The following is a 26,359-nucleotide window of genomic DNA, read 5'->3' as shown; positions in this document are numbered from 1 at the left end:
TTTTTCCAGTTTGGAGTAAGCAGAACTTACGACGCGGGTGTTTGAGCCCATTATTTCAATGTCGTTATAGAATATTGTTCCAGTTAAGTTCTGTAGCTTGCAACTTGTATCATTTTCTCCTGCATCAAATTTAAAACATTGCACAATCGGAGGTCATCCTGTCTAAAACCTCATTTAGTTTCAAACGTCTCAGAGAGCTCCTACCCAATTCTGACTTAGGTTATAGTGTTGCTCGGCGTCATTTCGCACAGTCGTATACGTTTTGCGGGGCAGCAGAGCTAAATCATGAACTTTCAATTAACTGCACTTTCTGGGTTTTTCGAAGCGTTTATTAATTTTGCTAGGCAGCTATCTCGAAAAAAGAACTCATCGGGTTTTCTTCAAAAATAAAATTTCTGAGTCAATAGAAGTAGCCTCTGGTCTGCCTCAAGGCAAGCATTTGAGTCCCTTACTTTTGGCGTTCTTCATTATTGCCTTAACAAAGATAGCTTCGCATTCCCGTACTCTAATGTAGGCAGATTACGCAAAATTATGCTGCACTTACTTGCCTTCTGAGTTGTCCTGTTTGGATCAGCTGCAGGCCGATTTGGACTCATTTCTATCATAGTGTACGGAAAATCGAGTCGCTTTGAATTACTGCAAATGTAAGCAAATGACATTGCACAGGGTCAACCCAGTTTGAAAATCTTATAACCTAGGTGGAGCCCCCTTGAAGTGTTTATTTGTAGTAAGTGATATAGGGGTCCTTTTTGATGCGAGTTTTAACATGCATGTTTCAGGTATCATAAACAAAGCAACGAGTGTACTCAGACTTATTAAAATATGGGCTAAAGAATTTAATGATCCTTATCCAACCAAGACCTTTACACATCATCTGTACACCCAATGCTTGAGTATTGTGCTTGGTATCCGGGATATAAGAACTTTATAGCTCGAATTTAATCGGTACGGAAGCAGCTTCTATTCTTTGCATTGCTAGGTCTTAACTGGGAATCAAGTCTTCATCTTCCGCCTGATAGTAAACGACTTCTTCTCTTTAGTTCTCCAACTTTAGAGAATTGAAGAATATTACTCAGAGTAAGGTCACTTCATAAAATAATTGTTGGAGAGTAGATTATTGTGACCTTGTGAGCGGACTAAATTCTTTTGGTTCCTACGAGAACGTCGAGACACTATGTACTCTTTCATTCGTTCCCCGCAAAATGTTTCTGTATTCGCAACTGGCACTCGTGTAACAACGAATTGTACAAATGTATTAGTTTTGATCATTCGCTTGCTGCTCTAAAATGTGTAGTTATAGTTTTAACATATGTCAACAGTCATGTCTTTAATTTTACTTTAATATTAATTCCGATTAATATTTTGGTTTAAATTTTAGTTCTTAATTTAAATTCTTATATTGATTTTATTTTAATTTTTATATTTTATTTCATTTTAAACTTATATTTGTGTTCTTGTTATTTATACTTTAATAAAGAAAACAAAACAAAAACAAATAAATGTTATTTATTTATTTATTTTTTACTAAAAAATTATAATTTTTTTGTAAAAACCAATTTCCCCATTACAAATCCCGGCATGAACAACAATTTAATATGAACTCCTTCCAGAACCTTTTGATGTGTATTTTGTTTTAACTAAAAAATGGATAAATTTTTACATTTAAAGCAGTGTTGCACTCGTGAGCTTCGTTAAGTGCCGGAAAACTATTCAGCGTTCACCGACATGTCGTGTGAGCGCAGCGACAGACTCGGTAAAGCAAGCTGTCAATCAGTTTTAGCTTGTACTTCAACCTGCAACCATCTCATTCGTCAGTTCTATGCTCAAACATTCTCCATGAATACACATACTACTACCAAAAAAATAGTCGCGTTTGATTTCGAAGATCTGCCGTTGTTGTGCACCACTGTTTTAAAACTGATCTTTTTTCACATATGTACTTTATTAGGAAGAATCTTCATATTTTTGAGAATAACAAGTAAATCAGTTGCGCCGAAGACTTCATACCTTTCATTAATGGAGCTGAGCAGTAATATAATTCCATTCATTATATTCGAATAATTGGCTGTATACTATGTGTAATATATAGAGAAGAAATGTATATAAGCGATATTTTTGATATAAAAAATAAATAACTGCAAGGGGCGATAACCTCCGAAAATATTTTAGGCCGAGCTTCACTTCCAATTTGTGTAGTGTTCCTTTTCAAGTTTTCCTATAAATTGGCGGGAAGGGACCTACGTGTTTTATGCAGGGTCCGAATAGCATCTGCAAGGCAAATGAATTTTCACTGAGAAGGTTTTGATGGGAGAAATACCACAATAGAAAACCTTTTTACTACCTTTATATTAAGTCCCTTTCATGTTTGTCTCCTCATTTCCATACGAATTTTTGACTCACAGAAAAGTCTTTTTCCGAAGCTTCCCGTTAAGCTAGACACTTGATACTTAGAACATAGTTTAGATCTGGGGGACATTACAATGCAAGTGAAAAAAATCCGCTAGGTGGCGCACGGATCGAGATATACAGAAAATTTATTTTAAAATGGAAATTTTGCGATCGACTTTTAACTAACTTCTCGGTGATCCAGAGACTTAAAACTTAGCACATAGTTTGCGAGTCGATGGCACTACAATTCGTGGAAAAAAAAATGCCACAAGGTGGCAGACGAATCGACATAAACGAAAATTTCTGAAAAAACGCAGGGAATTTTGCGATCGATTTTTAATTAACTTCCGGGTGAGGTAGAGACTTGAAGCTTGGGCCGTGAGTCAAAACCCGGTGACAATGCAATATTTGATCAACAAAATTTCGCTAAGTGGCGCATGGATCGAGATATTAAGAAAATTAGTTTTGATTTGGAAATTTTTCAATCCATTTTTAACTAACTTCCCGGTGACCTAGAGACTTGAAACTTGGCACACAGTTCGAGGCTTGGTGACAATACAATTTACAGAAAACAAAATTCCGCTAGGTGGCGCGCTAAGTGAGATAAATACAAATCCTTGAAAAACTGCCGGTGAGATAGAGACTTGAAATTTGGGCCGTGGGTCATAACCCGGTGACAATGCAATATTTTATCAAAAAAACCCGCTAGGTGGCGCTTGGATCGAGATATTAGGAAAATTAGTTTTAATTTGGGAATCTTTCAATCCATTTTTAACTAACTAGCTGGAGATATGAAACTTGAGCCGTAAGTCAGAACCCGGTGTCAATGCAATTGTCGTCGATGCGAAATAAAAATCTGTCGTCAATTACGACTTGCGAATTTAACTCCACGTATTAATTTATTTGCGGGTGTTTTGTGGGTTTATTTCTACATATTTAAAGGAAACTATTACAAATATGCTTAACATTCAACAAGCTAACAAACAGTACTTACCGCAGTGTTGTTCGCTCCAATTCTTCATCGACGACTAAAACGGTCACGAAATTCATAGCAACTTTGTATGCAAGAGTTAGAGCGACTAACATTGCGGTTTACAAATAAATATAATTGAACAGTTATGAAGTCAAATTTATGTACCTATGCGAAAGAGCGAGACATTTTCAAATATGTATTCATGTTTAGCGGACAATTTCCAGGTTTCAATAAAACAAACAGACTGTGACATATGTACGTACATATGTATGATGATAGAACAATAAATAAGGATGACAAAATATTTGAAACAGTTCATACAGTAAAAGGGCCGTGCTTTAACATCCCCGCCTCCGTGAATCAACCAGATTCACCACAATTTATGTCAAGGACGGCCAGATTCGACGCCGCTCTACGTTTTACGCCACCAGAAGTTCTAACGTCCGCTCGCCGAACTTCGCCGTCGTGCCCAGGGTAAATGCGTTCTATTTTACCGCGACACCAGTCGCGTCTAGGCACGTTCGGGTCGCAAATGAAGACAAGGTCCCCTTCCTGCAACTTCTTTGCTCGTTGGCACCACTTCACCCTACGCGTCAACGTGGGGAGGTATTCGTTAATCCAACGCTCCCAGAAGTGATCTCTCAACTGCCTGGCAATTCTCCACTGTTGGCGTAGACCAGATACCCTTTCGATGACGTCGCCCACAGCTGGCGTTTGTGCGTTATTAGATTCGGCTAGGATAAAGTCATTAGGTGTGAGTGGTTGTTCTTGATTCACTTCTACAGCTAAATGAGTGAGAGGCCTTGAGTTGACTATATGTTCTGCTTCAATTAAAAGGCAGTTGAGGGTGTGTTCCCGTGGTGCTACCTCTTTCAAAGTGTGCCGTAGGACACGCTTAACACATTGCACCAACATTTCCCAAGCACCCCCCTCTGCTGGATTAAATGGTGAATTAAACACCCAGTCAACTCCTCGTCGAGACAACTCATCTTGCACGCGAGTACAATCAAAAACTTCGCTAAATCTCTTGGCCTCTTTGTCAGCACCCACAAAATTTTTCCCGTTATCCGAACGCAAGTGTATAGGTACACCGCGACGGTTTACAAAATTTCGAATTGCAATGATACAGGAATCGGTGCTCAAATCGTGGGCCAACTCCAAATGAACCGCTCTCACAGTCAAACATGTGAAGAGTGCCACCCACCTCTTCTCCGTGCTGCGTCGTACAGTTACAGTTACCAGGCCGAAATAGTCCAGTCCTGTATAGCTAAATGGGCGGATATATGGTGTAAGCCTGTCAGGAGGCAGTGGTCCCATCAAAGGGGCCTTCGGCTGTGCTCTACTTATACGACAGACTAAACATCGTGCTATTACACCACGTAACAAATTTCTCAGCCGTGGAATCCAGTAAGTTCGACGAATTTCACATATGGTAGCTTCTGTATTTTGGTGATGCATGATACAGTGATAGTGCGTTACGACAAGCTTTGTGAATGCGTGTCTCGGCGGCAATATAATAGGGCGCCTAGAACTTATGGGCAGCCAACTGGCAGCGTCAATACGACCTTCCACACGGAGCACCTTTTCTTCATCAATGTACGGCGAGAGATGGACGAGCTCGCTATTATGGGCGATGTTCTGTCCACTTTCGATTTGCTGGATTTCCGTGGAGAACGTCTGACGTTGTACAAGTCGACATAGTAAGCGTTTTGCTAATTCAGTTTCTCTAGCGGACAGACCATGACATTCATTTGCTTGTGTTTGGCGGCGGCAAATAAAACGCCATACCCAGGCGGCGGTTCTGACCAGTTTCCTGAAGGTAGAAAAACGTTTAAATTCAAAGAGATTAGTGTCAATAATTACCAAATCATATTTAGATCGGAGCTCTTCATCAGGATCTGCATTCTCGCAAAACAAAGATTCACCAGTAGGCCAAGAAAGATGCGATGTTTTGAGAAATGGTGGGCCGGCTAACCAGGGCGTTGTCGAATCGAGTCGCACCTGATTATGTGTACGTGTGGCTACATCTGCAACGGTAAGATCAGTAGGAATCCACCTCTAATTTGTTGTTGTTGTTGTTGCCAATATTTCTGCAACCCTGTGTTGCACGAATGGCTTATATCGACGGTGCTCGCTATTGATCCACCTTAAAACCGTCATTGAGTCGCTCCACAAATAGCAGTTTTCACTGTCTATCGGATGATCTTCACGCACACAGTTAAGTAGGCGAGTTCCTAACACAGCCACCTGTAGTTCAAGTCGCGGCACAGTTAGTGGCTTTATAGGGGCGCATTTGGACTTGGCGCATATGAAAGATACTTCTATTTCTCCGCTCGAACTTACCGCATCTACAAATATGTGAAGCTGCAGCATTCGCGGAGTTCCACATCGAAAATAAAAACAGGGCATGGTGTACTCACTGACCGCAGCCAACTGGTTTCGCCACTTTACCCACGCGTCGTTGATGTCATTTGGCAGTGACTCATCCCATCGCATATTTCTTTTCCATACCTCTCGCATTATTAGTTTGGCGCTAACAATAAAATGAGCTAGAAAACCTAAGGGGTCGAAAATAGACATAACGACACTTAATAGCTCACGCTTAGTGGGGCATCTTGATCCGCTTATGACCGCGGGATCGACGTTATTAAATTTTAACTGAAACCCAAAGCAGTCGGTTGATGGTTTCCAAAATAGACCTAAAACCCTTTCAGTCAAAATGCCTTCTTTTTGGCCAATTAGGCGTGTGCACTCGTTACCACCTAGCATGTTAACTACCCTTTGTGAGTTCGATGAGAAATTTCTAAGCTCGAAGCCAGCTTTCAAATGGATTTCCCGTACTTTCTCTGAGATCGTGATTGCTTCTTGCTCCGTTGCGCAGCTGTCCACAAAGTCGTCTACGTAGTGATGATTTAAAATAGCATCTACGGCTCGGGATGTAATTTCGTCGGTATTTCCATATTCCATTGCGTTGATAGTTTTAACATAATTTGCAGAGCATGGTGAGCAAGCGGCACCAAACGTCATCACTCGCATTTCATAAACTTCAGGCTGTTTTGTGGAGTTACCATTGCGCCACAGGAATCGCTGCGCACATCTGTCGTCTGGTTGCACTAGCACTTGGTGAAACATTTCTCTTATGTTACCACATACTGCATAGGCACCTTTGCGAAAATGAAAGAGTATCGAGGGCAATGCTTTGTACTCCTGCGGTCCCTTCAGTAGGCACGAGTTAAGAGAGACACCTTCAACCTGAGCCGCGGCATCGAAGACTAAGCGTAATCTGCCTGGCTTATTGGGATTTCTGACGGCGAAGTGAGGTAAGTACCATGTTTTGGGCGACAATAAGGCTGCTTCTGTTGGTAGGAGCTTACGTGCGTATTTCTTCTCTATATATGAGTATATGATGCGTTCATATGCAGCGCCAAATTCAGCGTCGCGACTCATTTTCTTCTCTACACCAACCAACCTCTTCAGTGCTAGCGGGAAGCTATCTGGTAGTACTGTGTGGTCACTCTTCCAAATGAGCCCAGTCTGGAACCTTCCATCAATACGAAGTGTGGTTGAATGCAATATCTGTCGTGCTCGGCTGTCGGATTCACTTTCTATTGGCGGTGCGGATCTAACTCCGAAGGGTTCAGTATCGAAAAAGTTGGCCACCATATCATGGAGTGACTGATCGCTACAATTGTTCAGCAGCAAACATGACGCCATCATTGGGGCGGGCATGGGTATGGATATGCTCGATGTTGGGCCAAACAATACCCATCCTAGTTCGGTGTTCGCAGCGAAAGGACCACTCTCTCTAACTCTTACGGTAGTGGATGGCAATCCGAGGTGGCAATGGTCAAGACCGATCAGAAGTTTCGGTCTAACTTGCGGATATGTCTGTACTGGCAACTCACTTAGATGCGACCCATGGCAATTCAACTCGGACTTACTTAAACTTTGAGATGGCAACTTCAAATTTGAAACCCCATATACGTTTCGTAGCTTGTGCTTCTTGCGAACACTTACTCCACTTATTGACAGGTCAACAATGAGGGCTGGCTCCTGTGCTGCGCGACCAACGAACCATTGCAAGTTCAGACTGCTCACGTCCTCGTAGTCCAAGTTCGTTCAGAAGAGTATTGTCAATCATTGTTATTGAAGAGCCTTCATCTAATAGCGCATACGTCTCGACCGATCTGTTGATTCCATACAAAATGACTGGTAAAATTCTAAATAATAACTTACTTTCAGCGCCGTTACTGCAACTGAGCACAGCTGCTTCTGCGTCCTTTGGCTGTTGACTACCTACTGGCGGTTGTGTGTGCATTACGGTGTGATTCTTGGCTTGAACCATCGAAGTTTCGTGTCTTTTGGCTGAATTTACTGCTTTAGGCAAATTGGTCGTTGGACGTTCGACCTCATGTAGGAGTTTATGGTGCATTCTCCTACAACCCTCTATAGCGCATGGCTTGCGCCGTTGACAATCACGCATACCGTGCTAAGACACCCGAAGCAAAGGCGGCTCTGCTTTACTTGAGCCCACCTGTTTGCAACAGTCAGCTCAATAAATTGTTTGCACTCAGATATTTTATGTTGACCCTGGCAGATTGCGCAATTTGATTGACGGTAAGTTTGCGCAGTGTGAAGTACGATCCGGCGTTTGGATCACCATCCTGAACTGTACAGATGACACTCGCGAGATTCGTGAGCCACTCGCTAAACTGTTTCACGGTCGCATATGGTTGTACCATTGCCGCATAACTAGCCCACTCGATTCGTCTTCTCATTGGCAATTTCATGACAAGCTCGTCGAGTAGCGTAGGGTTGGCTAAATGTAGATCTCCTCCTCTCGCCGATTGTAGGAAAGTGCAGATATTGTTCACGTTGATGGCAAACGGGACAATTTTTACCATTGCATTTTCCGCTATGGGTGCAATTTCTTTTACGCGTGCTAGCTGGCTACGGATCAGCTGTTCTGGCCGGCCAAATATAAATTTAAGTTGCTCTATTATGTTGCTAACGTTGTTCGGGTGAATAAGTAGAGACTTTACCGATTTTCTAGCTTCGCCCTTCAAGCTTCTCTGTAGCCGCTGATTATTTTCGAAATTGCTGTACCCGTAGACTGCCGTAGATTCTGTAAAGGCAGTATAGAATATTGGCCAGTCTTCTGGTTTCCCACAGAAATCCTGCAAAGCTTGCATTTTTCTAGGTAAGCAAGACGACGGTGCAGCTACAGAACTCATTTGTGTATAGGCAGGAGTGCTGGCAGGGTTAAACCCTAGCGGAGTGGCCCTAACAGCTGGCAGCGGATTAGCATACATATTATTAAGCGAAATATATTGGCAATTTGCGGTAGACGTAGTACTACAGGCAGTGAAAAGTGGCGGCGAGTACCGAATGTCGGCTAGTAATGGAAAAGGAGGTGTATTAGCAGTCGTAGCTCTTATTTCTTGCGTTCCCGTCGGGTGCGCAGATGGCAATTGCGTCGTTGGTGGCTGGGGAGCTGCCGACGTAGCACCCATACCATTGTTTGCTGCATTTTGCGCTTCATGATCCCTCAACTTTGCTTGAGCAGCTCTGAGGTTACTTTCGAGTACGGCTATACGTTGTTGCATAGCGCTAACCACGCTTTCTTGACTTGCTGCTGAAGTTGTTGAGGAACCTAAAGTAATTATAGGCGAGGCTGGTTTTGTTGCAGGCATACTAAGTGTTGTGTTTGACATTGGCACGTCTTTTTCCATTAAAGGCATGGCTGTTCTTTGTGCTTACCACTGACTGGATTTAAACGAGTACTACGGCGTGGGGATTTATCCATAAAAAGGGCAATGCGCGGCTACTTATTTTTATCCCCAACGATTTGACGAGTTCCATAAATATGTAAATGTATTTACATTGCGAAATAAAAATGTGTCGTCGATGCGAAATAAAAATCTGTCGTCAATTACGATTTGCGAATTTAACTCCACGTATTAATTTATTTGCGGGTGTTTTGTGGGTTTATTTCTACATATTTAAAGGAAACTATTACAAATATGCTTAACATTCAACAAGCTAACAAACAGTACTTACCGCAGTGTTGTTCGCTCCAATTCTTCATCGACGACTAAAACGGTCACCAAATTCATAGCAACTTTGTATGCAAGAGTTAGAGCGACTAACATTGCGGTTTACAAATAAATATAATTGAACAGTTATGAAGTCAAATTTATGTACCTATGCGAAAGAGCGAGACATTTTCACATATGTATTCATGTTTAGCGGACAATTTCCAGGTTTCAATAAAACAAACAGACTGTGACATATGTACGTACATATGTATGATGACAGAACAATAAATAAGGATGACAAAATATTTGAAACAGTTCGCACAGTAAAAGGGCCGTGCTTTAACAGCAATATTTTATCAAAAAAATTCCGCTATGTGTCGCATGGATCGAGACATTTAAATTAGGATTCTTGCAATCTATTTTTAACTAACTTCCTAAATCTAGAGACTTCAAACCTGAAATATAGTTTAAAACTCGGTGACAGTGCAATGTTTGATCAAAAAATTTGAGCTACGTAACGCACAAGTCGAACTATTTAGAAGATTAGCCCATACCTTCATGGCTAGCCTCCTGAGTGTTGAAGGCGTTGTAGCATTCCATCTCGTAGAAGGCCCAACTCAATGCACGTCCTTGCATACTTTTAGGCGTACGCGACTTTCACCACAATTCTTTTAGAAATTCAGGCGTATGCGAATTTCACCACGATTTTCAGCCGTACAAATTAAGTAGCTGACAAACGAGGTGGAATTCTCTTGTTATGATGCACATTCACCAGCAGTGAAAATTCACCACATCATCAATTGTGTTGAACTTACTTCCTCAACAATTGTGATCATATTCATCAACAACGATTGCGTTGTACTATCCGGCTTCGCCAATTATGAGAATAATCGCCAACATGAATCATTCACCACATTCATCCTCTTTGTCCAACTCACCCGCTCCACCTATATCAAGAACATCGAACAGCTATAATAATTAACCGATTTATATGTAGCACACATACATCTTTCTACAGTGACCTAAGCCGAATATAGATAGAGACGTAGTACGTCCGAGCAACGCCAAAGAACGGGTAGCTCTTTTGAACCAATTAATAAAGATAAGAATTTTCACTTAGGAATTACTTAAATTACTAATCAAAGTTGCAATTGCCTTTTGGTAGGCAGTACTAAAAAAATGAAAATAAAAAGATGATAAAAATTTTAAGGACTACCTTTATATGAATGGACCAAAAAATTTAAGGCAATTTTTCCTTTAATACAGACATAGTCTTGTTGAATTTTGACTAAAAAACTTTAACAATAGCTCTTGTAAAAGAATTTTGGGATTTAAAACTATAAAGGTGGACAACAATTGTTTGTATGGGGTATATACTTTATATACGACCGATCTCTACCATTTTTTCAGACAACAATGTATGCCATTTCCGAATGCATTTGGTGAAATTTGAAGCTTGACTGATAAACTGGGCAAGATATCCCAAAAAAATTTTTTCTGAAAAATCGGGTGTATAATGGTCCGATCCGGTCGGTTCCCACAAATATTTATTCCGTCACCAAAATACATCCGCTAACAAAATATCAACAAGATATCCAGAAAACTGAGGGACCATTTCATTTCCTTGAAAAGTATAAAAATGCAAACGTTTTCCAGATATTTCAATTGTATTTCAGAAGACATCAACTTTACTTCAGAAAAACTCAAGTGTATTTCAGAAATAGTCAACTCTGTTTCAGATTTTCGAAATGTATTTGTGAAAACCACAAATTTATTTTAGAAGATACTAAACATTTTTCAGAAAAATTCAAATGTATTTCAGAAATTTCAAATGTATTTAAGAAAGTCTCAGATATTAAAAAAAAATACAATTAAAAAGTTAACCAAGGCAAAAGTTTGAAAAACGCAGCGAACTGAGTCTCTCAAATACTCCTCGTACATTGATGCTAGGAAGCGCTGTATTCGTTATTAAGTAACTTGGTGTTGCCGGTCCCAGACATAAAATACTTGCTTATCTGTTATAACAAACTTTCAAAAACTAAACGTGACACGGCGCTTTGGTGCACACAGTGGCTAAATCGTTCAAAACGTTGCTTAAAGTCGTCCACTTCATTACAGCTTCTTGAAAAGTTTCTGCAGATATCTGCTGTTTAAATGAGCGACTTCTCATGTACAACAATAGCACAAACCTGGGAAACCAGCCAACGTAGGAGACTCTTATCACCCAATACCTCTCCTACCGCCAGTAGCCAAGATTCTTCGCCAATCATCAGCATGGCTTCCGAAAATTACATATCACCACCATGGCTAAACGCCAGCAACACACAGGTAAACTGTTTACTGAATAAAGAATCCTGCAAAAGAATAGTACTCATAGCGTTAGTCTTATCGACCGCAGTCCGCAGCACGTTACTGCAAGATTTGGAAGGCCCCACCCTTCTTCCCAGTCTCAAAAAGTGGACTGCAAATTATCTAGGTGGTCGGCAGGCAATTCAAGAACGTTACGTCAAAACCCAAAATAATACAACAAGGGAAGACGCAAGATGTTGTGCTATCCCAACTGTTGTTTAACTTTTACATATCAAAGGTCCCTTCCCCACCGAAAGGAGTTAACATTGTGTCCTACGCCAATGGCAAATGTCGACCATATTGGACATCCACGAGGATGGCATTACGCCTCTTACTGTCATACATCCAAAAAATAAGCGGGAAAGGCGTGAACCCAAATATGGGGCTGTAATGTTTCGAATATCATGTGTAGGCCTTACAACCGAAGACTAACAAAGTTACCTCCCGGTGAGCTGGATATATGAAACTTGAGCCGTTAGTCAGAACCCGGTGACAATGCAAATAAATTAATTTTAATTTGGGAATCTTTCAATCCATTTTTAACTAACTTCCCTAAAAAGATAGGATTGTAAACTCATGACGTGTATTCTGACTAGACAGGGTCATATGCTTTTAAATTGGGTCTTGTTAGTGATAGCAGATGTAGGAAGCACGGATTATGCTCGTACCTGCGCTCGGCAGGCTGAGACTCCTGATATTAGCGGGTGATCACCAACTTCAGCGCTAGTCAAATACATATAATATTGTGGCGAATATTAGCTATTCCGCCACACCCTATGCCGGTATTAAATAAATGCTGCACAGCCACAACAGTAGTGTTAGCAGATGAAATAAGATAGAGCTACACATACATGTACATAGCAACAAAGACGCAGACTACATTACTTACATTTATAAAGAGAATATAAAAGCGAATATGAGGTGTAGACATACGAGAAAAGTAAATCAGAAACTAATCAAGAAAGCTGCTAGCAAAAAGTCTAGAACCTGGGAAAAAGAGGCGAACGAATCAATTGAGAGTATATCAGCAACGCAGTCTGTAAAAGAATCAATCAGTTTGATTACAAAACGTTGTAAGTGAAGTACGCGAACAATTTCAATTATGAAGTTCCACTTCCATAGTGGTACTGTTAATAAAGACCAATTTGATGTACTGACAGTTCAGTGATCGAACGTTAACAGAAGAGAACAAGTAATCTAGAATTCGTAAGATTCGTAACATTATGTTTATTTTTACTATCGTTCTAAGTATGGCAACCCAGACAGAAGAGTCCAACTAACAAAATTTAAAAAATTGTCATACGAATTTACAAAGTCTCTTTCGAGTGCAAATCTGAACAATATTTTAAAATATAAGGACTTTATTATTAAGAATTAATGTGCTTAACACCGGCTTATAATAATTGAATATTCAATTACTATGTTTTTTTCTAAGAGAAATTGAAAAGAAAGAAATAAACATTTACTGGCATATTGCGATGGTACCATTTCGAAAACCGCCACGAATTCATCACCAGGCAATTCCGTAGTGTTATCAAAGGTTTTCACCGAGATTCACACGGTGAACTGTAGTAGCCTTAACCACTAGGCTATTCTGCTTGTATTTGTTTCCTTGTTTAATTCAGTTTATCTCATTTCTACACTAAAAACACAACTGAGACATTCTGTCTCTATTAATTTGTGTGTATGCAGATTTGTTTTTGTAAAGTTTCTTTTTCGTAGCGAATGAGAAGCTTTGTAAACTCGGGCTCAGTTTTACATATTTATGTTTGCTTGTTTTAATGGTGTGTTCATGGTGAAGAATTCTTGGCGGTTTTCGAAATGGTACCATCGCAATATGCCAGTAAATGTTTCTCTCTTTCTTTTCAGTTTCTCTTAGAAAAAAACATAATAATTGAATATTCAATTATTATAAGCCGGCGTTGAGCTCATGAATTCTTAATAATAAGTACAAATTGAACACCCCATTAAAACAAACAAAAATAAATAAGGAGTTTACATAAACAAAAAACTTACAGCTGCGTTTGTTATATATTGAAACGAATATTAGCAGCACTAAGGGATACTATCATCTCTAAGCCGCTGCTAAGCAGTGACTTGTATGCACACTAATAGATCAATCATTATGTCTACACATATGTATGTATATGCAGCGGAGAAGAGACGCACAAACACATGCAGATATCTTATCTGAGATGCTCCCAAAAGTATGCAATTATAATTGTGGAAGTGTCGCTCACAAATACACGCGCATAAGAGAAGCTATAAACGTAGTAATCTTATAGCTGATGGCCAACTAGTAGATTCTGGAAATGGAAGCGCCTAGAAGATGCGAACGAGAAATCACAGAGTATAAAAGGCAGCAACAGTAGAGGCACGACAATCAGTTTTATGTAAGACGCTATGTTGCGAGCAATAGTAGTGTTATTTTGGAAGTACTTTAATAAAGGCCATTTTGCATTATTGAATAGTGGAGTTATAGAAGATTGCAAATAAGGGGAATTGCAGTAAATTCGTTCGTCGTATAAATTTTGCACGGAAATATTTAAATAAGACCCATTTAGACGTTTAAAGCGGTGATATTTGGCAATTAATTGCACCTTAACATATAAAAGCTTTTTACCAATCAATCATATACGTGTTATGCATATTTTCAAAAAGCTCACCAAACAGCTAAAATTAGCTCAATTTATAAATTTGCTTTGTCATTTATAATTGCGGTCCCTACTACACAACCTAAACTCACTCTCGCGTGTCACAAGTTACGTATTGACAGCGGATTTTTAGCCCTCACACAAAATTATGTTGAATATACTGTCATTAAAATATACACAAAGAAGAACTTTCCGTCCCTTGAGAGGATAGAGATATACTTTTCTCATATTGTTTAAACAACAATGCTTACTCAATATCAAGCAGCCTATCATATGTAAGTCTTAAGAAAGATACTTTTTTATACATTAAACACACAAAGACAATTTTTGATGAATGAGACATTTTGGTGTAAGTACAGAGAAGTCCCTCCTTACGGACACCTCGGTTAGGTGGACATATCTCTTAGCCGGACAGTGTTTCATGCACAAAGCTTAGGGTACAGTTTTTAGAACCGATTGCCCTCCGTTAGGCGGACACTCGCTTCGCCGGACACGTATTGTTAAACGGTTTTATTTAGCTTGACTTGACAGGTGGGACGGCACAAATTGTGTAATTCAAATTTAATTAACTTCCAGATAAGCTACAAGATTTAAACTTGGAATATAGTTCAGAATCCGATGACAATGCAATAATAAGAAAAAACTCCGATAGGTTGCGCATGGATCGAAATATTAAAAAAAATCGTATTTGTGGTCCGATTTGGTTCATATTTGGAACACATAATACATGCATAAATAGAAAGCGACCTATGAAAAAAAGCGCCGCTAGGTGGCGCAAGGATCGAGACATTCATAAAAATCGTATTTGTGGTCGATTTGGTTCATATTTGGAACACATAAAACATACAAGAATAGAAAGCGACCTATGAAAAAGATCGCCGCTAGGTGGCGCAAGGATCGAGATATTCAAAAAAATCGTATTTGTGGTCCGATTTGGTCCATATTTGGAACAAATATTACATACAGTCCGGTAGAAGTAATATCAAAATACATATTTTGGAGTTCGAGGAGTCTTTGGAAGGACTAAATAAACTAAATAGAATGGGAAATAATAGGCAATTAAATAAAGACTAAAAACTTGAAAATAAAATAATTATTAAAAAAAATTTAAGTTAAACCGTTTTATGGAAAACCATACTTCCATGAAGTAATAATAATACTAAAAGCTAGAAAATAATTAGGTAGGTCATAGGTACTAGTCATCACACTGCTCATCAAGCTAGGGCGTTGATCAGACAAATAAATAAAAGCGTTGGACGCGTCAAATTTCTATTGATAGTCATAAGTAAGACAACTGAACCTTAATAAGGTTATACTACGCCTCACATCTTTAGAAATTTCACGCTTCCAACGCTTTTATTTAATTGTCTGATCAACGCTCTAGATTGATGAGGAGTGTATTGACTAGTACTTAGGACCTACCGAATTATTTTCTAGCTTTTAGTATTATTATTACTTCATGTAAGTATTGTTTTCAGTAAAACCGTTTAACTTAAAAAAAATTGTTTAATTATTTTATTATTTACTTTAAAATGAGATGGAAACGCTGTACTCAGCGGGTAAGAACCTCTTATCTGTGGACACTGAGACCTCTTTTTGTAACAAATCAATCAAAAGCCTCTCTTGGGCGGACGCAAACTCCTCGTAATCGGACAAAGTGAAGGAATGAATATGAGCGTTTGGAAAACGTTGTACCGGTTTCGTACATATATATTTGCCAAATGAAAAAAGTAGGCTACCCGAATAAAATCAATTTTTCGTCAGAAAAATATGTACTCAACTTTAAGAAGTCTTACAGCCAGTCACTACTTAGTATCGCTTTTTTGCAAATGAAGAGTAATGCTTTCAGATTGCCGCTTCCGTAAGGGCTTTACATAAACTCAATGTGTCCATAGGTTTACCAGAAGCTTATTCGACGACCAAACTGGAATACCCCCTCAATAACATTGACCGTTGTTATGAAATAACTACGTCCTCTTGGAAAATACCAAAAGTTACCTAGGGCCTACCATACTAGCGGCATCTAGACCTTAAAATTTAGTTTGGCGTGATATTTGACACCCTGCAGCCATACGCTTGGTTTCACAACTATTCTACCTAGTTTATACCATCCAGCTGTTGTCTTTTTTTCTAGTTCATCTGCTTTTCGTTACCATACGGCACAATATACCATTACAGCATGCCGGTTTCCTTAGTAGTGTTTCCATTTTCGTATCGTGTATCGTGTCTTTCGACATTTCCGCCCTTGAACTCTATTGAAGCTCTAAGGTCACAAGGTTGTGAATACAACATATAAGATAGCTACCCACTACGTTGAGCGGACAACTATCTATGTAGGACAAAAGTTGGCTGACGGTGAGTGTTCGCCCAAGCGAAGCTTCACTGTATATGACTTTCCGTACTTGTGTATTAGACATTAACGAATCGATTTGTTTAAAATCTCACACGCTTCAAATGTCAAGTGATGAATCTATATCACTTTTGTTTTTTATTATGCATTTAAATTTTGTTTAATTTTTTTATATGCTTTTGAATGAAAGTTTACAGTCTTGAATTATGGTTAGTATAAATTCTCCATTCACTGTGATTTATGTACCTACCTGAGTAAATACATACAAACAGTTGTTACACATGATAGAAGGTAGCATTCCAGAACTGTACCTTTAGATATACTGTTGATTTATTTCTCAGCTTCAAATCACATGATCTGAATGCTATTCAGCCTTTTCTGTATTGTTAAAGGTTCCCTTTCGTTTTAAAAAAAAGTTGCCAGAGTGTACTCTTTGTAGAGTAGGGGCCTCTCTATTGTAGCGATTAGAACAAGGAGAGTAGTTTCGGTAAACCTTCCTTCATGTATGCATGTTGTGCCATATAATGATTCGGTCCGCTTAGGGCTGACATTATGTGGATGCCTAAGAGCCTTTTCAGATACCATCAGCGTATCGCTTATGGGGTATGTTGTCTTTAGCGTATTAGATCTTCTGTCTGCTTTGGGTAAGAAAATAAGTTTAACCCTTCTTCTGTCGAAACAAATTTTAGGCTCGCCAATTTTCTGGAGTTTCATCGGATTTATGCCTTCAGGGCACGGTGATTTGACGGGGAATAAGCTGTTAATAGCGAGTCTTATTTTTTCCTGCCATTGATCGTGCCCCGCAATATGTCCGAAGAAAGCGGCGGGCTCTGCATATCTCTGCTAGATGGGGTACTATCGCATTCAGGAGAAAGTGTTCAAAAATTGTGGTGATTTCGCAACATATTCCGTTTACACCCAATTATCTCCTCCCACGGAGTGATAGGTGCGGTGCTCTTTGAACAGAAGCTTTCTGATTCTTAACGACTCACGGCTGTTGTTAATCAAAAAGCAGAAGAACTGCCAAGACTTGGCATTAGCTATCCTTATTGCCTTTTATATTTCTTGAGTACCTCATTGTATTTGTTACCACAACTGTCTTATGAAATATTCGTTGTATAACTTACGTACCGCTCCACCAAGGCGAAGAAATCTTTATTATTTTTTATAATGATCAGAAAGTGAGGATTTGAGAGGCACCAGCCAATTTTCTACCAACGCTGAGACTAACGTTCCGACCAAGAACGTCTTTACAGGTACTGCCTATTATACACAGAGAATGTGGAGATCTAGCACATATTTTTTATCATCGCCTTATACCCATACGCGTAGAAGGCAGGTCGATGCTGCTTCAGACTTACCGATATGATTTCATTTTATTCCCAGGTCTGGAAGGATTCGTTGAGAATCACTTTGTTGCGCACACTTGGAAAGTGGGAAAATATTACGAAAGTACTCTTCGTAAATTGGTTTATTTGAGAGAGGATTTGGAGAGGGCAAATTTATGTGAAAAAAATGAGGGGGATGTTAAGCTTTTTCCTTCCGGAAAAAGGTTCAGGCACCGCCGACCTATTCTAAAACATCTAATTTTTCTTGCGATTTACTTGAGATTTGGTACAGGGTTACCATTTTTTTAATTTATATCCAAGACATTTTTTTTTCCGGGAAGCTAACCAATGGATGACCTATTCGAAAGGTCCTACTTATGGTGCGATTTGCTGAAAATTAAGTAAAAGGGTTCCTCTAAGACAAGCTTGAGATTTTATGTCCTTTCTTTCAGGAATGTAGACAAGACAGCCTTTCGTATTGGTTTGTTTTATATATAAAAGGGAATGCAAAATTTGTTGGAAACCTAACTCAAGATCGGGTGCACCAATTTATATTATCATAGCTACGTTAAATTGGATGTATTAATGAGTGTTTTAACAAGGGATGGGGTGGTGGTTTAGAAGAAGAGCGAAAGGGAAAGAGAATGTAGTACAAAAAGCCATAGGCTTAAAAAGATAGATAGTAGAATAATTGATTGGATTGGAAGTTGGATGCGGAAAAAATTAGAAGGATGATAGGAAGAAAATTAGAGAGGGGGTGAGGGAGATGGTAGAAAATGGAGATAAAAATGAAGAAAGTGAAAGGGGAAAATTGGAAGGTGTGAAACCTGAGGAAGGAAGGAGCTCAAGAAAGATAGAGAGAGGCTGAAGAGAGGAATTAAGTAGGACTAGAAAAGACGAAAAAGTGAAAGGGGAATATACGGAGGAGCGACAGGGATGAAACATAGAGTGAAGGAAGGAGAGCCAAGAGATACAATTTTGTTTGCCACAGTAGGTCAAATGCCTCTGTTTACTAAAAAAAAACTAAATACATCACACAGAAACGAGACGAGAACGTCTCAATTGCCTTTCTATACCTGCGTTAGTTACATATGGTTTTGTAGTGCTTTTTAAAAATGAGGATATTGAAAGCAGCCTGTCAGGTGAAGCAAGTTTTCTATATTTGGTATAGAAAATTAATATATGAGGAAATTAAGGTCAGAGAGGTAAATGGAGTGGGAGTGGGACTAGAAATGGAGAAGAGAGTGGTAATAGGAGTATTAAGTGAGTAGGATTGGCTATGGGAGTAGTAATGGGAGCGGAAGTGGGAATCGGAGATAGTTGGAGTGGTAATGGATTCGTGAGCGGAGGAAGATAAATGGAATAAGGTATGGACAAGAACAAAATTTGTCGGGTACTCTGAATAGGAATAGGCGGTATGTAGTGCAAGCACGGTTTTTCGCACAACTTACCATTTACAAAAATATAACTTTTGGGAGCCAAAACTAAATGCTCTTCTTTCGTCGTAAATGGGTGCGAAACAATTCACAATTTAAGAAATTTATGTGCATTGCCCAAATAATTTTGCGAAATGCCTATACTCTCTTTGTGTTATGACATTCACACAAATTGACAAATGGTGAAATAAAAATTTAAAAACAATAAAAATATCAAATTTATCATGAAACGTACAAACAAATCATTGCCATCAAGAGCCATCTATTCAACAATGTGGTGTGATTTTCGACACACTCCCACGCGCACATGAATTCCATGTGCACTCATTGTATAATAATCGACTGAATTGGTTGATTTATGATGGAACATTTAACGCCTCACCAACACACTAACAACGCCAATAAGAATTTTATAACAATAATATTTATTTATATTGGCTGTAAAACACCAAATTCAATTTATATAGACGAGATAAGCGAAGGTGAAATTTACAACATTATACTAAGACTTGACGATCATAAAAGCCCTGGAATTGATGGTATTAGACCTATAGACCTAAAACAAAATGTATCTGTGATAACACCAGTGATAACTAAACTTGTTAACCTTAGTTTGAGGCAGTCCTCTGTACCTGAAGCCTTAAAGATCTCAGTTATCAGACCCATATACAAGTCAGGGCCTAAATCAGATACGAAAAACTATCGCCCCATTGCAATCCTGCCTGTGATAGAAAAAATATTGGAAGAGGTTGTAGCAACGAGACTAACTAATTTTATAGAAAAATATAAAATAATCGACTATAATCAGTATGGCTTCCAAAAAGAAAAAAATATTAACCAGCTTCTAGGACTTTTTGCGAACAAAGTAAACGAGAATCTTGGAAAGAACTGTTTATAGATTTTTCCAAAGCATTCGACACCTTGTCCCATTCAAAGCTAATAGAAGCCTTAGAAAATGCTGGTATACGAGGAAATTGCCTAGAGTGGTTCCGAAGCTATCTGGAACATAGAGTGTACACGGTCAAAGTCTGCAGCGAATTAAGCGACGAAGTCTCGGTTTCGTATGGTGTTCCCCAAGGTTCAAAACTGGGACCGATTCTGTACCTGATTTATGCAAACAGCCTGATGAGGCATTTGAAAAATTGCGAAGTTTTTGCATATGCGGACGACACCACTATCGTAGTGTCGCACAAAAACCTAAAAGAAGCTGCAAATATTATGCAACGTAAACTGGACATCGTTGTCAAATGGTCGCATGACAATGGATTGCTACTTAATTCTTTGAAAACAAAATTAATGCATTTTAGACCCCCGCATTTACAAACGTCAAACATAAATCTGAAATTTCACAGTACCGAATGTCTGCATAAAACTCAAACAACTTGTCCCTGTGATATAACCATTGAAACAGTGCGAACGCATAAATACTTGGGAATCATCCTCGATGACCATTTTAAATGGAACGATCATCTTTTATACCTGCGAAATAAATTACGTAAATCGGCGTACTTTATAAAGCAGTTTAGCTATTGCAGCAATTACGCAGTCCTTTTGCAAGCCTACAGAGCATTATCGGAATCGTACACTCGATACGGCGTTACATCATGGGGAACCCCTTCCATCCTTAAAAAAGTTCAATTGAGCCAGAACTACTGTTTGAAGATATTAGCTAGAAAGCTGAATGTATACACAGTTAATACCTCGCTGAATAGGGAACTAGGGATTCTTGACATCAAGTCTATTTATAAAATAACGATAATCAATGAGTTCTATGACGAACAAAAATTTCAAACAAAGATTAACCATAATCTCGGGACACGAGCTCAGGTGCAAAACAAACTCAGAGTACCAAGCTTTTTAAATAATTACTCAAAAAATACCTTATCCGTTCTAGTACCCACCCTTTTAAATGAACTACCATCAAACTTGCTCAACCTGCCAAAAGTACCTAATAGAAAAAACTTATTTATAAATACATAAAAAGCTTATTGTAGAAATTTCATGCCCTAGTTTTAAGATTAATTTATCGCTTAAAATTGTCATTTCTAAAAAATTTTTATTTAATATCTAATTTCCTTACTACAAATACTTCGTCCAAATTTAATGCAACTCGCTAGCCGCCAAGTGCGATGAAAATATTTTAGTTTTTATCTAATCATCCGATATCCATTACTAAGTTATAATGTGGGCGATGGCCAAATTTTGGGAGCTGAAACGTTCAAGTTCGCTGTTGCCACTGAGGTCAGTTCAAAACAAAAGTTATCCTTTTGCTCAATTTTTTGTCCGCGAGTTCATATTTTCTGGTTTCTTCTCTTTCAGTGAATGTGTCAATGTAACCACTGCAATGGCTATACATATTCTTCCAAAAATCAGATATTTGAGTATATGGGCAATATATATTAATCCGAAGGGGCGGGAAGGAGAGTGGGAGTGGGAATAGGAATGAGAGTGCGAGTGGACTATGAATGGGAGTAGGAGTGGGACTGGGGTAGGAAGTTGAAGTGGGAGAAGGAACCAGGCGAGGATGGGACCATGAAGAAGAAATTAAGGACAAAATAGAAGAGGAGTGAAGACCATTTTTGGGCAGAACCGAGTATGGTAGTTGTTTATAAAATAAGAAGTAACAAGTAAGGGAATATGGATTAGGAAACATTGTATACAGATTCAATCTATATGAAGTATTTACGAAACCTCCCCCTCTAAAAAATAAAAAGCTTCCTTATAACGTTGAAAATGGGAATAAATTTTCGCCAAAAAAATTTGACCCTAAATTTAGTATATAAATATTGATACTCAGCTTACCAAACCGCAGATTGTAACCGCATATACTTATTGAAATACATATGGACTTCTATGAATCAAATGATCAAAAAAGAAAATTTAGTCATGTCCGCTCGTCCGCTCGACTATCTGTGAAGGCGATAACTTAAGTAAACTTTGAGACATCGTGCTGAAATTTTATACGTACGAGTTCTTGCTAGTCATCTCCCATCGCTAATTAATATCAGACGATAACTTTTGTCAACAAGTATATAAATAAAATTATGGAAAACTCGCTAAACGTGATTATTCAGTTAATAATGGAGCTGCAATAACCAAGCGATGAAGCGCCCAGGTAAGATGACGAACCTGAGCCGACTATGACGGAAATATAATAGCAATAACCAGATTAAAAAACAACAAAGGCGCGGGCGCTGATGGATTTCCTGCGGAGCTATTCAAATACGGTGGCGAGGAGTTGGTAAGGCGAATGCGTCAGCTTCTTTGTAATATATGGCTGGACAAGTGCACGACTGACGATTGGTATCTAAGTAATCTTTGCCCAGTCTACTAGAAGGGGTATCTAGCAAAATGCGCCAACTATCACGAAATCAGCCTTCAAAATATTGCATATAAGGTCCTGACAGATTTTTAGTATGCGCCAAATCTTGGAAAAAACCAGCGACAAAATAATTGACTTACATCATCTCTTCGTAGAATTTAACGCCGCCAACGACATCAGGAAAAGGAGCTGTCTATATGCCACTATGTCTGAATTTGCTTTCTCCGCAAAACTTGAACGACTGACAAAAAAAATTAGCACTGTCAGAACTGTGACGGATCTCTACGGGCCGTTCGAAACTAAATGAAGTTGGTTTCAGACAGGGTGACCCCCTATAGTGCAATTTCTTTTATTTAATGCTGGAAAAAATCAGACTAGCTGCAGAGCTTGGCCCCTTTGCAACAATATTCTATAAAAACCTGCAATTACTTTTCTCGCGACATGGAAATCATCGGCCTGAACACCTGCGCCGTAAAGTTCTGTTCACACTAAACTGAAAAAAGATACGGAAAAGATGTGTATGGCGGTGAATGAGGATAAAACGAAGTAGGGCATTTGCGCTTTGGCAACCGCGCCGCTGTTGGCAGCCATAACTTCGAAATAGTAAGACTTCGTTTACTTGGGAACCAGCATTAATATAAAGAACAACGTCAGCCTTGAAATCCCGCGAAGAATCATTCTTGCCAACAGATGCTACTTTGTACTGAGTTGGCAGTTGATAAGTAAAGTCCTCTCCTAGCAAACGAAGTCACTTATCGAAGCCGTTCTGCTATATGATGCAGCAACTTGGACTATTACAGCATCAGATGAGGCGGCTCTAGGTGTGTTCGGGAGAAAAGTTCTTCGGAAGATTTACAGACCTCGACGCGTTGGCGACGAAGAGTAGAAAAAGATTTAATAAAGAGCTGTACGAGCTTTGCGCAGTCCATCAACATAGTCCAGCGAATTAAAATTCAACGGCTACGCTGGCTGGGCCATATTGTACGAATGAAAGATGATGTTCTGGCCAAGTAAGTATTTTTATCGGAACCCGCTTATGGAAGCAGCGGAAGAAGGCTACCCTCACTACACGGGAAGGACCAGGTGGAAAGCAATTAAAATTTCATTGGGGGAGACGCGAATGGCGTGCTCTGTTAGATGGCCATAACCGTTTAAACGGTTAAGCGACAGTTGAGTAAAAAAAAGTTTAGTATTCTAAACACGGTCCCAAAAAAAACGAAGTGTGGCAACAATGATGATGATTATGGCAACTGAAGTGAGCGCATTGGATCTACATATCAATGATAAATTTTCTTTGTGTGTGTATGTGGCTTGATGGGCGCATTTATTGCCAACGATGTTTGCATTTTCTTAATCGAAATTCATAAATTTAAATTCAGCAAACTATTTGTGGGTATAAGCAGTGTTTCTTTTTCTCTGTTTTTATACTCAGTTGAGCAGAGCTAACAGAGTATATTAAGTTTGATTGGATAACGGTTGGTTGTACATATATAAAGGAATCGAGATAGATAAGACTTCAATATATATCAAAATAATTAGGATCGAAAAAAAATTTGATTGAGCCATGTCCGTCCGTCCTTCCGTTAACACGATAACTTGAGTAAATTTTGAGGTATCTTGATGAAATTCGGTATGTAGGTTCCTGAGCACACATCTCAGATCGCTATTTAAAATGAACGATATCGGACTATAACCACGCCCACTTTTTCGATATCGAAAATTTCGAAAAACCGAAAAAGTGCGATAATTCATTACAAAAGCCAGATAAAGCGACGAAACTTGGTAGATGAGTTGAACTTATGACGCAGAATAGAAAATTAGTAAAATTTTGGACAATGGGGGTGGCACCGCCCACTTTTAAAAGAAGGTAATTTAAAACTTTTGCAAGCTGTAATTTGGCAGTCGTTGAAGATATCATGATGAAATTTGGCAAGAACATTACTCCCATTACTATATATACGCTTAATAAAAATTAGCAAAATCGGAGAAGGACCACGCCCACTTTTAAAAAAAATTTTTTAAAGTAAAATTTTAACAAAAAATTTAATATCTTTACAGTAATAAGTAAATTATGTCAACATTCAACTCCAGTAATGATGTGGTGCAACAAAATACAAAAATAAAAGAAAATTTCAAAATGGGCGTGGCTCCGCCCTTTTTCATTTAATTTGTCTAGGATACTTTTAACGCCATAAGTCGAACAAAAATTAACCAATCCTTTTGAAATTTGGTAGGGGCATAGATTTTATGACGTTAACTGTTTTCTGTGAAAATGGGCGAAATCGGTTGATGCCACGCCAAGTTTTTATACACAGTCCGTCTGTCCTTCCGCATGGCCGTTAAAACGATAACTTGAGCAAAAATCGACATATCTTTAATGAACTTAGTTCACGTGCTTACTTGAACTCACTTTATCTTGGTAAAAAAAATGAACGAAATCCGACTATGACCACGCCCATTTTTTCGATATCGAAAATTACGAAAAATGAAAAATATACCATAATTCTATACCAAATACGAAAAAAGGGATGAAACATGGTAAGGTAATTGGATTGTTTTATTGACGCGAAATATAACTTTAGAAAAAACTTTATAAAATGGTTGTGACACCTACCATATTAAGTAGAAGAAAATGAAAAAGTTCTGCAGGGCGAAATAAAAAACCCTTAAAATCTTGGCAGGTATTACATATATAAATAAATTAGCGGTATCCAACAGATAATGTTCTGGGTCACCCTGGTCCACATTTTGGTCGATATTTGGAAAATCCCTTCACATATACAACTATCACCACTCCCTTTTAAAACTCTCATTAATACCTTTAATTTGATACCTATATCGTACAAACTCATTCTAGAGTCACCCCTGGTCCACCTTTATGGCGATATCTCGAAAAGGCGCCCACCTATAGAACTAAGCCCCACGCCCTTTTAAAATACTCATTAACACCTTTCTTTTGATACCCATATTGTACAAACAAATTCTAGGGTCACCCCTTTATGGCGATATCTCGAAACGGCGTCCACCTATGGAACTAAGGATTACTCCCTTTTAAAATACTCATTAACACCTTTCTTTTGATACCCATATTGTACAAACAAATTCTAGGGTCACCCCTGGTCCACCTTTATGGCGATATTTCGAAAATACGACCACCTATACAACAACCACCACTCCCTTTTAAAACCCTCATTAATACCTTTAATTTGATACCCATATCGTACAAACACATTCTAGAGTCACCCCTGGTCCATCTTTGTGGCGATATTTCGAAACGGCGTCCACCTATAGAACTAAGGCCCAATGCCTTTTAAAATACTCATTAACACCTTTCGTTTGATGCCCATATTGTACAAACCAATTCTAGGGTAACCCTGGTCCACTTTTATGGCGATATCTCGAAACGGCGTCCACCTATGGAACTAAGGTTTACTCCCTTTTAAAATACTCATTAACACCTTTCTTTTGATACCCATATTGTACAAACAAATTCTAGGGTCACCCCTCGTCCACCTTTATAG

General features: G+C 38.8%; 1 protein-coding gene across 28 annotated transcripts in view; it reads left to right on the top strand.

The window, feature by feature from the left end:
• Positions 1–26,359, top strand: part of mmd (mind-meld) — a 1,228,927-nt gene that overhangs the window by 1,074,309 nt on the left and 128,259 nt on the right. The window lies entirely within an intron of this gene.

Source organism: Eurosta solidaginis, chromosome 4, assembly GCF_040869045.1.
Source record: "Eurosta solidaginis isolate ZX-2024a chromosome 4, ASM4086904v1, whole genome shotgun sequence".
NCBI classification, from domain to species: domain Eukaryota; kingdom Metazoa; phylum Arthropoda; class Insecta; order Diptera; family Tephritidae; genus Eurosta; species Eurosta solidaginis.
Note: the sequence above shows the minus strand (reverse complement) of the source record. Positions and strands in the feature narration are given on the sequence as shown.